This window comes from Triticum aestivum, chromosome 6A (assembly GCF_018294505.1).
Source record: "Triticum aestivum cultivar Chinese Spring chromosome 6A, IWGSC CS RefSeq v2.1, whole genome shotgun sequence".
NCBI classification, from domain to species: Eukaryota; Viridiplantae; Streptophyta; class Magnoliopsida; order Poales; family Poaceae; genus Triticum; species Triticum aestivum.
Genome location: NC_057809.1, coordinates 99,186,968 through 99,199,366, shown reverse-complemented (window position 1 = coordinate 99,199,366; position 12,399 = coordinate 99,186,968).

The following is a 12,399-nucleotide window of genomic DNA, read 5'->3' as shown; positions in this document are numbered from 1 at the left end:
GCGCTCGCCGGTCGCCACCCCGTGCCAAGCTCGCCCCGCCGCCGCTCTTCGCCGCCCTGCCGGATCCGGCGCGATCCGGCCGGAGAGGCGCCCCTGTGCCCGGATCCAGTCGGCCCCGTCCTCATCGTCCTTTTTCCGACCTCGCCGGAGCAAGATCCTTCTCGCCGGAGTCCTCGGTTCGCGCGCCGACGACGAACCCTAGATCCGGAGGGTATAATTTTTCCTAAGTCTGCAGTTCAAATGCCCTTGTTCATCGTGCCGTAACTCCTCATCCGTAGCTCCGTTTTGGGCATATATCATATCAAAATGTTCGCCTCAGAGAGAACATCATTTCATCTCATCGCATCATTTTCATTTGAGTTCATCTTGATGCCCGAAATGGTGTTAGAAGAATGCTATTTGAGATAATTGTCAGATCTGCTGCTCCAATTAGGCATTTGTCATTTTTGCCATGATTATTGTGTGCATGATATGCCCCTGAGCTCTTCATGAGTTTTGTTATATATTTTTCCATCTATTCAGAGGTGTAACCCATGTATTTTTGTGATGTGTGTGGTGACTAGCACAAGCTTGCAAAGTGGAGCATTCATTAATGCTGATTTCAGGGACTTAGCATTTCCACTAAGTCCTTGATCTGTTTATTTCATTATGCCATATGTTCTTGTTGTTTCCTAGTGATCCGTGCCTCTTTTGAGGATGATCAGTAAGGATGTTTTGTTAATCTTGTAGTTCTATATCCATCCATGTCTTTGTTTGCAATTATGGAGCACCTTACCTTGAGTCAATCGAGCTCTACTTTTGCTATTTCGTGAATCTGGGCAGATTGTCTACTTGTTAGCAATTTTGCCGAGGATGCTGTAGTTGATCCGTGCATGCTATGCTATTGTTCTTGCCATGTCTAGCTTGCATAATGTGTATTCTTGATGGGTGTATGCTTAGATTGTCATGACTTGCTCTGTAGTGAGTGCATCGAGCTCGTAAACATGCCTACTTGATATCTGTTTCAGCATGCTCCAGTTTTTCCACTAAGTCTGATAACTGTTTATGCTTTTGCCATGTTCACATGCTTGCAAATGTATTTTCTGATCCCTTTTGGCTCAAGGTCACTAAGGGACTTTTGTTAAGATCTTTGAGTATCTCCATGCCAGGCTTTACTTTGCCATGTTGAGGCCCTGTAGCATATAGTTTTCATGCTCCGAAGAGTGCTATCTGATCTGAAATTCTAGACAAGTGTTAATTTCACTAAGTCTGCAATCTGTTTGCCAAATGCATTTTTGCCATGCTTGTTTGAACCTGTTAATGGATGAATTGGCCATAGCTCAGTGTTCATCTTTTGTTAAGAATCATGAGTGGATCCCTGCCATGTATTTTGATGCCATGTTTGGGTGCTGTAGCATGTTCATCTTGTTGCATTTAGATGGCTACTTGCTGTAAATCGCAGAACGTGGCCATATTTGAATTGCTTGCCATTTCCAAACCGTAACTCCGATTCCGGTGATCTTTATATTGTTTTCAAGCGATTTCATCTCACCTTTCCAGTGGCACACTTGGATTTCCAAGTTAAGGCCAGGTTCATCCTTTCCTTGTCAAATCTCGCATATGCATCACATATTGCATCCCGCATAGCATACCATGTTTGCATCATATTGTTGGAGTTTTGCACGTGGTTGATTGTGTCCTTGTTGCTTGTTTGTCTTGTTTGCGTAGAGCCGGGAGACGAGTTCGCTAACAAGGACCCCGTTGAGTTTGCTTTCGAGGATCCAGTCAACTCTGACAACTTTGCAGGCAAGATGATCATACCCTCGAAATCACTACTATCTTTGCTTTGTTAGATGCTCGCTCTTTTGCTATGCCTATGCTACGATGCCTACCACTTGCTTATCATGCCTCCCGAATTGCCATGTCAAACCTCTAACCCACCATGTCCTAGCAAACCGTTTATTGGCTATGTTACCGCTTTGCTCAGCCCCTCTTATAGCGTTGCTAGTTGCAGGTGAAGATTGGAGACCATTCCTTGTTGGAACATTATTTACTTGTCGGGATATCATTATATTGACTTGTTATCTTAATGCATCTATATACTTGGTAAAGGGTGGAAGGCTCGGCCTCTCGCCTAGTGTTTTGTTCCACTCTTGCCGCCCTAGTTTCCGTCATATCGGTGTTATGTTCCCGGATTTTGCGTTCCTTACGCGGTTGGGTTATAATGGGAACCCCCTGACAGTCCGCCTTGAATAAAACTCCTCCAGCAATGCCCAACCTTGGTTTTACCATTTGCCACCTAGCCTTTTCCCTTGGGTTTCGCGGACTCAAGGGTCATCTTATTTTAAACCCCCGGGCCAGTGCTCCTCTGAGTGTTGGTCCAACCTAGAGCACCGTGCGGGGCCGTCCCTTGGCAACTTGGGTTACGTTGGCTCCCGTACGCTTAGCTTATCCGGTGTGCCCTGAGAACGAGATATGTGCAGCTCCTATCGGGATTTGTCGGCACAACGGGTGGTGTTGCTGGACTTGTTTTACCATTGTCGGAGTTGTCTTATAGAACCGGGATACCGAGTCTGATCGGAATGTCTCGGGAGGAGGTCTATTCCTTCGTTGACCATGAGAGCTTGTCATGGGCTAAGTTTGGACTCCCCTGCAGGGATTTGAACTTCCGAAAGCCATGCCCGCGGTTATGGGTAGATGGGAATTTGTTAATGTCCGGTTGTAGATAACTTGAACCTTAACTTAATTAAAATGTATCAACTATGTGAGTTACCGTGATGGTCTCTTCTCGGTGGAGTCCGGGAAGTGAACACGGTGTTGGAGTAATGCTTGCTGCAGGATGCCCTCTAGTTACTCACTCGCGCTTTGCCTCCTCTTCTCGCTCTCTTTTGCGAACAGGATAGCCACCATATATGCTAGTCGCTTGCTGCAGCTCCACATATTTTCCTGCCTTACCTATGAGCTTAAATAGTCTTGATCGCAAGGGTGCGAGATTGCTAAGTCCCTGTGGCTCACAGATTACTATTAAACCAGATGCAGGGCCTGATGATTCCGTTCCAGATGACGCGCTTGAGCTCAAGTGGGAGTTCGACAAGGACTCACGCCGATATTACGTGTCTTTCCCTGATGATCAGTAGTGGTGCCCAGTTGGGGTGATCGGAACCGTGTCGCATGTTGGGTTGTTCTTTTATTTTGGCGCCGTAGTCGGGCCATGAGTGTTTGAATGTTGTAATGCTATTTATGTACTTTGATTGACGTGCCAAGTGTAAGCCAACTATGTATCTCCCCTTTTATTATCTATATTACATGGGATGTTGTGATGATTACCTAACTTGTGACATTGCTTTCAATGCGGTTATGTCTCTAAGTCGTGCCTCGACACGTGGGAGCTATAGCCGCATCAAGGGCATTACAAGTTGGTAATCAGAGCCTTCCCCGACCTTAGGAGCCCCCATTGCTTGATCGTTTTTAGCAGCCGTTGTTGAGTCTAGAAAAATGTTTTGAGTCATTTAGGAATTATATATCGGAGAGTTTAGGAATTCTTTTTACTCCCCAGTCTCCTCATCGCTCTGGTAAGGCATCCTGATGTAGACTTTTGACTATTCTCTTCTCAAATTTCACTAATTTTTTTAAGGATCACGCGGGTATCTTGGAATCGTTCCGATGGTTTTGTGATGAGAACATTGTTCTTGGTGCCTCCTGTCTTTAGGGGTTGTGGCAGTGTCCCCGGGAGTTGAGCTCCGAGGTGTTGTCATCACAATTTTATCGTTGCAGTTCTGGAATACCTGAGTTTAGTACGCCGACATCGAAAATCTCTTTTATGCAGTTCGTTGGTGAGATAACCTCGACGCCACCCAGTACTGGGGAGGGATTTTGGGAGTATCGCCATAACTTGTATAATGGATGCTTTTCGAAGGTTGAGGTAGATGGTTTCCGAAGTTTTTCTCGGTTATGTGTTGAAGGATGGATACAGCTGGATGTAGGAATTGCTAGATTTGGGTGAGATATTATGCTTCCCCTGTATCCCCAACACCTGATTGCATAACCGGAAAGGTTCGGGAGTTTCATAGGTGGGAATTCTTGTAGCTCTAGCTCTTCTTCCACGGATATTTGTTTTGAGATTGGGATTTGTTATCTAGTATTCATTCTTGATCCGTACCTTGTTGATTTATTTCTCTACCTAAATTCTAAGTGGCTTCTCAATTTATGGATATGTGACCATTTCAAGTGGAATGCATTCATTCATTTTGTTCGGATGTGAAGACTATATGTTGCAATTTTCATTCCGTTGGATCCAGCTTCAATATTTGCCTATCAATGTGCTAACGATTGTCACCCTCTTCAGGATGGCTCCCGCTAAGAGCACCAATCAGAATCAGAATCAGGATCCGCCACCACCTCCACCTCCTCCGGAGGCATGGCAAGCTGTGATGGCCGCAACCAATGCAAACACGCAGTTGATCATGCAAATTCTTCAAGAGCGCAATAAAGCGAACCAAGGCAACCAAGGCAACAATCAGAATCACTTTGCTACACTCAACCAGTTCCTTGCTAACGGGCCAAAGACTTTCAGCAATTGTGTTGAAGCAACTGATGCTGACGATTGGCTCGTGGATCTGTGCAAGCATTTCGAGTGCAGTAACGTCAGGCCTGAGGACTTCGTCAAGTTCGCTTCCTTCCAACTCAAAGACCAAGCTGCAGAATGGTTCCAGCAGTACAAGGATTCCAGAGGAGGCCGTGTGATTACTTGGGATGAATTCTGTCAAGACTTCAAAGCTCATCATATTCCTCAGAGCGTGGTTGAAAGCAAGCGTGAGGAATTCCGCAACCTGAAGCAAGGCTCGTTGTCTGTCTATGACTACAACAAGTTGTTTCAGAAGCTCACCCGCTTTGCTAAGGAGGACGTACCTGATGAGAAGAGCATGATATACCAGTTCAGGGGTGGTCTCAGAGAAGAAATCCAGCTAGCTATTGTTCTCTTTGAGCCCTTGAGGTACGATGAGTTCTACAACATGGCATTGAAGCAAGAGGTTCCTCTGAGCGTTGGTCCAACCTAGAGCACCATGCGGGGCCGTCCCTTGGCAACTTGGGTTACGTTGGCTCCCGTACGCTTAGCTTATCCGGTGTGCCCTGAGAACGAGATATGTGCAGCTCCTATCGGGATTTGTCAGCACAGCGGGTGGTGTTGCTGGACTTGTTTTACCATTGTCGGAGTTGTCTTGTAGAACCGGGATACCGAGTCTGATCGGAATGTCTCGGGAGGAGGTCTATTCCTTCGTTGACCGCGAGAGCTTGTCATGGGCTAAGTTGGGACTCCCCTACAGGGATTTGAACTTTCGAAAGCCGTGCCTGCGGTTATGGGTAGATGGGAATTTGTTAATGTCCGGTTGTAGATAACTTGAACCTTAACTTAATTAAAATGTATCAACTGTGTGAGTCACCATGATGGTCTCTTCTCGGCGGAGTCCGGGAAGTGAACACGGTGTTGGAGTAATGCTTGCCATAGGATGCCCTCTAGTTACTCGCTCGCGCTTTGCCTCCTCTTCTCGCTCTCTTTTGCGAACATGATAGCCACCATATATGCTAGTCGCTTGCTGCAGCTCCACATATTTTCCTGCCTTACCTATGAGCTTAAATAGTCTTGATCGCGAGGGTGCGAGATTGCTGAGTCCCTGTGGCTCACAGATTACTATTAAACCAGATGCAGGGCCTGATGATTCCGTTCCAAATGACGCGCTTGAGCTCAAGTGGGAGTTCGACGAGGACTCACGCCGATATTACGTGTCTTTCCCTGATGATCAGTAGTGGTGCCTAGTTGGGGTGATCGGGACCGTGTCGCATGTTGGGTTGTTCTTTTATTTTGGCGCCGTAGTCGGGCCATGAGTGTTTGAATGTTGTAATGCTATTTATGTACTTTGATTGACGTGGCGAGTGTAAGCCAACTATGTATCTCCCCTTTTATTATCTATATTACATGGGATGTTGTGATGATTGCCTAACTTGCGACATTGCTTTCAATGCGGTTATGTCTCTAAGTCGTGCCTCGACACGTGGGAGCTATAGCCGCATCGAGGGTGTTACATTAAGGGTCGGAGCTGATGCGGGTGCGGCCTCCAGGGCACTGTTCGGTGGCAGAGGTAGATCATGCCCATCGTGACAGTGCGGCGCGCTCGGCTGTGGCTCGAATCCGTCGAACATCAAGTCTCCACGGAGGTCGGCCGTGTAGTTCAAACTTCCAAATCTAACTTGATGGCCAGGGGCGTAGCTTTTGATCTGCTCCAGATGGCCAAGCGAATTGGCCCGCAGTGCAAAGCCGCCAAATACTAAGATTTGTCCGGGGAGAAAAGTCTCACCCTGGATCGCATCGTCGTTGATGATCGGAGGAGCCATCGGGCCTAAAACTGACGACACAGAGGAACTCTCAATGAAAGCACCAATGTCGGTGTCAAAACCGACGGATCTTGGGTAGGGGGTCCCAAACTGTGCGTCTAGGCGGATGGTAACAGGAGGCAGGGGACACAATGTTTTACCCAGGTTCGGGCCCTCTTGATGGAGGTAAAACCCTATGTCCTGCTTGATTAATATTGATGATATGGGTAGTACAAGAGTAGATCTACCACGAGATCAAGGAGGCTAAACCCTAGAAGCTAGCCTATGGTATGATTGTTGTTCATCCTACGGACTAAAACCCTCCGGTTTATATAGACATCGGAGAGGGCTAGGGTTACACAAAGTCGGTTACAATGGTAGGAGATCTACATATCCGTATCGCCAAGCTTGCCTTCCACGCCAAGAAAAGTCCCTTCCAGACACGGGACGAAGTCTTCAATCTTGTATCTTCATAGTCCAGGAGTCTAGCCGAAGGTATAGTCCGGCTATCCGGACACCCCCTGGTATGTTGATTATGCTAATTACATGCACTACTGCAGGATGCTGCTAACGTGACACTACGATCAGAGACCCTTCGACGAAGTGTGTGCGATGCAATAATCGCAAACGGTGGTGTAAAAAACCCGTCAAAAAAGGTGCAAAGCGTTTGCGATGTAGGATGCATCAAACACGGTTCAGATTTTAGTTGCATGTGCGATGCAGGGCATATAGTTTAGTTCAATTATCTGTTTGCGATGAGGAGGAACAAAAGAAACGGTCAACCAGATGAAGCTGTGTGCGATATACAGCATACGGTTCACTCAATGAACTGTTTGTGATTAGGCAACACAAAAGAAACGGTCAACCAGATCAAGGTGTGTGCGATATACGACATGCGGTTCACTCGGATGAACTGTCTGCATTGAGACAAGAGAACAGAAACGGTTCAATATAACAAGATGTGTGTGATACGTGGCAAACATGTGTGTAATCAGAAATGTGTGCAAAGACCGATGATACCCCACAAGTATAGGGGATCGCAACAGTTTTTGAGGGTAGAGTATTCAGCCCAAATTTATTGATTCGACACAAGGGGAGCCAAAGAATATTCTCAAGTATTAGCAGCTGAGTTGTCAATTCAACCACACCTAGAAACTTAATATCCGCAGCAAAGTATTTAGTAGCAAAGTAATATGATAGTAGTGGCAACGGTAGCAAAAGGTAACAGTAGTAAAAGTAACGTTTTTGGTATTTTGTAATGATGGTAGCAATAGCAACAGGAAAGTAAATAAGCGAAGAACAATATATGGAAAGCTCGTAGGCAATGGATCGGTGATGGAGAATTATGCCGGATGCGGTTCATCATGTAACAGTCATACCCTAGGGTGACACAGAACTAGCTCCAGTTCATTGATATAATGTAGGCATGTATTCTGAACATAGTCATACGTGCTTAGGAAAAGAACTTGCATGACATCTTTTGTCCTACCCTCCTGTGGCTGCGGGGTCCTTACGGAAACTAAGGGATATTAAGGCCTCCTTTTAATAGAGAACCAGAACAAAGCATTAGCACATAGTGAATACATGAACTCCTCAAACTACGGTCATCACCGGTAAGTATCCCGATTATTGTCACTTCGGGGTTAACGGATCATAACACATAATAGGTGACTATGGACTTGCAAGATAGGATCAAGAACACTCATATATTGATGAAAACATAATAGGTTCAGATCGGAATTCATGGCACTCGGGCCCTAGTGACAAGCATTCAGCATAGCAAAGTCATAGCAACATCAATCTCAGAACATAGTGGATACTAGGGATCAAACCCTAACAAAACTAACTCGATTACATGATAGATCCCATCCAACCCATCACCGTCCAGCAAGCCTACGATGGAATTACTCACGCACAGCGGTGAGCATCATGAAATTGGTGATGGAGGATGGTTGATGATGACGATGGCGACGGATTCCCCTCTCCGGAGCCCCGAACGGACTCCATATCAGCCCTCCTGAGAGGTTTTAGGGCTTGGCTGTCGGGTGGTGGGTGCGACATATGCCAATGGGTGGCTTATCTTTGTGGGAACCAGTAAGACATCGCCGGTGCCTGGAAGCGGGATAAGGCGAAAACATGCACGCCGGTGGATCTTACCCAGCTTCGGGGCTCTCCGTGGAGATAACACCCCTACTGCTGCTCTGCGGGGTCTCCGCATGCTCACTCGATGAATCAAGTAGCTACACAACGCTCCTGGAGCTGTTTTGGGGGAGGAGGAAGAAAGGGCACGGCTAGCCTGCTTCTTCTCCTTGTATGGTGTCTAGAACTAGCAGGGGGTCCAACCCTTTGCATGGGTGCCCCGGGGGGTTTATATAAGCCTACCCCCCGAGGGTACAATGGTAATCCGGCTGGGCGCGGGGCCCAGCCGTCTGCGACTGCGCCCGCCGGCTTCTGCGCCGGCTGCTGGGGCCCGCCGACTCGTGGGTCCCGCCGGCTGCCAACTCCTTGGTCACTGTGGCTTCATCTTGCTGACGTGAGCTTCATCATGGTAAGCGTGGCTACAGTACCGCCGCCTGCCGGGCGATCGCTGTAGCCTTACCGCGTCTTGTCTCCTTAATGGGGCGTCCTCTTCGAGGTTGGTGGCAGGCCGGCTGCGGGGAGCCGGCTCCGTCTTGGGCCGGCTGGTTGGAAGCGTGGCCGCCTTCGGCCGTCTCTCTACTTTAAGGGGCCCACCGCCTGTGGGCCACGCTGGCGGTCCGTCGTGGGTGACGCCAGGGTCAACATGGCAACAGTGCTGTGCCGAATGGGTCATGCCTACCTCGTACGGCGCACTGTGCCAGGCGTGCCCCGGGATTCGGGGGTGGCAGGCTCTCCTGTAGCCACGCCCCGTCGCACCGCCAGTAGGTGGTCGCAAACTTTGTGGGTACGGTCTTGACTGCTTTACGGGGAGCTGGCTCGAAGGAGTCGGCCTTCTCACAGCCGGCTTCTTGGAGTCGGCCCTCTCGTGAGGGCCAAAGTCGGACCGCCTTCCGAAAGCCGTCCTTGATCATAGCCGGCTAGGGGAAGGTGGCCCCATGTCTTGGATTCTTGTGAGCCAGGCAGGCTCGCAACTTTTTTAGAAGTGCCGCGGGAAGCCGGCTAGGCTACCCATGGCTATTTACTCCGACAGTAGTCCCCGAAGCTGATCGAGCTCCGAGGTGAGCAGTGGGGACGAGAAGCTTGGTCAGCTTCCTATCCTGAGGAGCCGGCCTCGCGGGCGTATTCCGACTTCAGATAACCCCGCGTAGGCGGGAGGAGAGGGGACCTGCGTGCTGACCACGGGTCCTCTCACGGCCACGTGGCGGCAGGAGCCTGCGAGCGCACGCGCGCGATGGGACGCCGCCGCAGGCCCGGGCCCGCCACTCGCGGGCCTCGGTCCGGGCGCGGATCTCCCGTGGCCCACAGGGTCGCTCGCCTTCTCAAGGCAGTTTCGCCTCGCCATTAAGGGTCGATAATCGCGGGGCGTGGGAAGTGGGCACGATCGACCCCCACGCTTCCCCACGCCACGCCTCCTCGGCTCCGCCACGTGAGCCTATAAGTAGGGGGAGGAGGGGGAGCGACAGAGGCTCGCGCGCTCCCTCCCTCTCCGTCCCTCCTACCTCTCGTCTTCTTCCTCTCGCTGCCGCCGCACCTTCCTGTCTCAGCGCCGTCGCGTCTCCACGCCACCTCGCTCCCATGGCATTGTCAAGCTCCTGGGACGGCTCCAACGTCCATGAAGATCACGTGGAGTTCCTTCGCCAGACCCGGCGCCTGCCCGGCGCCGACCGCGTACAGGTCTGCTTGGCGCCTGAGAGGGAGATCTCGCCGGCGCCGGAGGAGGGCGAGCGGGTCGTCTTCCGCTCGCACTGCCTGCGCGGCTTCGGCCTCCCGGCGAGCGGGTTTCTGCGTTCCTTCCTCGAGTTCTACAACCTCCAGCCGCATCACCTCACGCCCAACGCGGTGATGCTGCTGTCGGCCTTCGTCTCCCTCTGCGAAGGCTTCTTGGGGCTGCTTCCCACACTGGAGCTCTGGGGAGAATTCTTCCAGAGCAAGCTCGGCACGGTCGTCGCCGGCATGCCTGCCCCCTGCGGAGCCTTCATCGCCATGAGGAGGGCGAGCGAGCACAATCCGTTCCCGCCCATCCCCCTGATCCAATCGGTAAAGGTCTTGCAGAGATCTTATTTCTATGTGAAGAACGTCGCCGAGCGAGAAGACTACATCAACCTACCGGCCTACGTAGCCGGCCCGCCGGCTGGGAGGCAGCCCTCGTGGAGCTTCCGATCCCGGTCGTTGTCCCCGGCCGGGAACGCCGCCATCTCCCGGCTTCGGGTGCTGATTCAGTCGGAAGGCTTGTGCGGGGCCGACTTGGTGGCCGCCTTCGTGGAGCGCCGGATCCTTCCTCTCCAGAGCCGTCCCCATATGATGTGTCAGATGAGCGGCCGCTTCGACCCAAGCCGGCTGAGCACATGGGAGATGCCCCACGCGGAAGTGGCGCTCATGGTCAACTATATTGCCAACTACAAGCTCGGCGGGGACTGGCAATACGGCAAGGCGCCGTATTCTCGCGCCAATCCTCCACCCGTGGTAAGTTTCTCTCTTTATCTTCTTTTTCGTCGTCAGCCGGCTTCGTGACGGCCGGCTTCTGACTAGCCGGTTCTCTGTGCAGAACCCTCTTCTTGCGCCGCCGGCCAGGGCGGCAGGGATCGAACGCCAGTACACCCCCGACCGCGCGGTGGATGATGTTGACGACCCGGACTTGGGGGCGGCTGCCATGGAAGACGCCGTCGTGGGGGACATTGCCGAGCCCGGAGGCTCAAGGCTCACCGCGAGCTTCAAGGACTGGCCGGACGACTTTGAAGCCGAAGTTGCTCTGCGTCACCAGCCGGCGGCCGACCAACAGGGCGCGGGCTCGTCCGTCGCGCCGGCTACCGGCGGCGCGCAGAAGCGTCGGGCCGCTCTAGGCCTCTTCGGCAGTCGGCCGAAGAAGTCCAAACCTTCCGCCGCAGCGACGAAGCGAGAAGAGGCGGCCGCGAAGGCGGCCCGCTTCCGCAAGGCTGTGAAACAGCCCCAGGCGGTCTCGGCGTAAGTTTTTAATTGCTTTGCCGCAGTCTCGTCGTTGTTCTCTTTCCTTCAAATGTCTTCTTAACTTTCTTCGCTTGCTGGACAGGGCGCCGCTTTCTCTTGAGCGGGGCCCGGGCGGCTCCGTCGTGGGGCCGGCTGGAGGGTCTTCGAGCTCCCGCCGCGTGGACCCCCGCGCCGACCTTAGGGAGGCCATAGAGCGGAACGCCCGCAAAGCGCGGGAGGAGCGCGAGGCGGCGGAGAGGGCGGCCGCCCAGGCGGCGAAGGGGTAGGCCGAAACGGTGGCCAAGGCCCAGAAGGAGGCGGTCACCGCGGAGACGGATGCGGAAAGCTCGCGCAGCCAGCCTCCGCTGCTCGCCGTGCCTCTCCGGGCCGTGGCCCCCGACACCCCGTTGCCCTTGGCGGAGGAGATCATCCAAGACCCACCGCTGTTGGAGAGGGAGGAGGACCCCGTGGTCTTGGCCGGGAGAGCGCCGCCTGTGGCGCCAACCGGAGCGGGCCAAGGCGGTTAATCATCAGCGGCGCCAGAAGAGCCGGCCGGAGGTGAGCCGGAGGGCAGGGCGGTGCAGCTGGTGCCGGGCCGGCGTGCTGGAGGAGGCGCCGCTCCGCCGGAGGTGCACCGAGCCGCGGGCGCAGGCCAGCCGGCTGGAGATCTGGAGGCGGCCAGCATCGCCGTGTCCGAGTGGACTTCCAGCGGAGGGACCGGCGAGCTGGATGCGGCGGCTCAAGGGGTCCGGAGCCGGCTACGAGCTCAAGCCGCCCTGCTGCAACAGCTCAACCAAGAGTTCTTGTCAACGCGAACCACTGTCCGGGTGAGTCCTTCGCTCTTGGCTGCTTTGCTTTCTTGATTTCTTCCGTGGGGGCGCGTCAGCGCACCCACTGGGTGTAGTCCCCGAGATTCGGGCCGACTGCTACGCAGTCGGGTCGGATCTTTCTCGACGGCTATCTTACTTC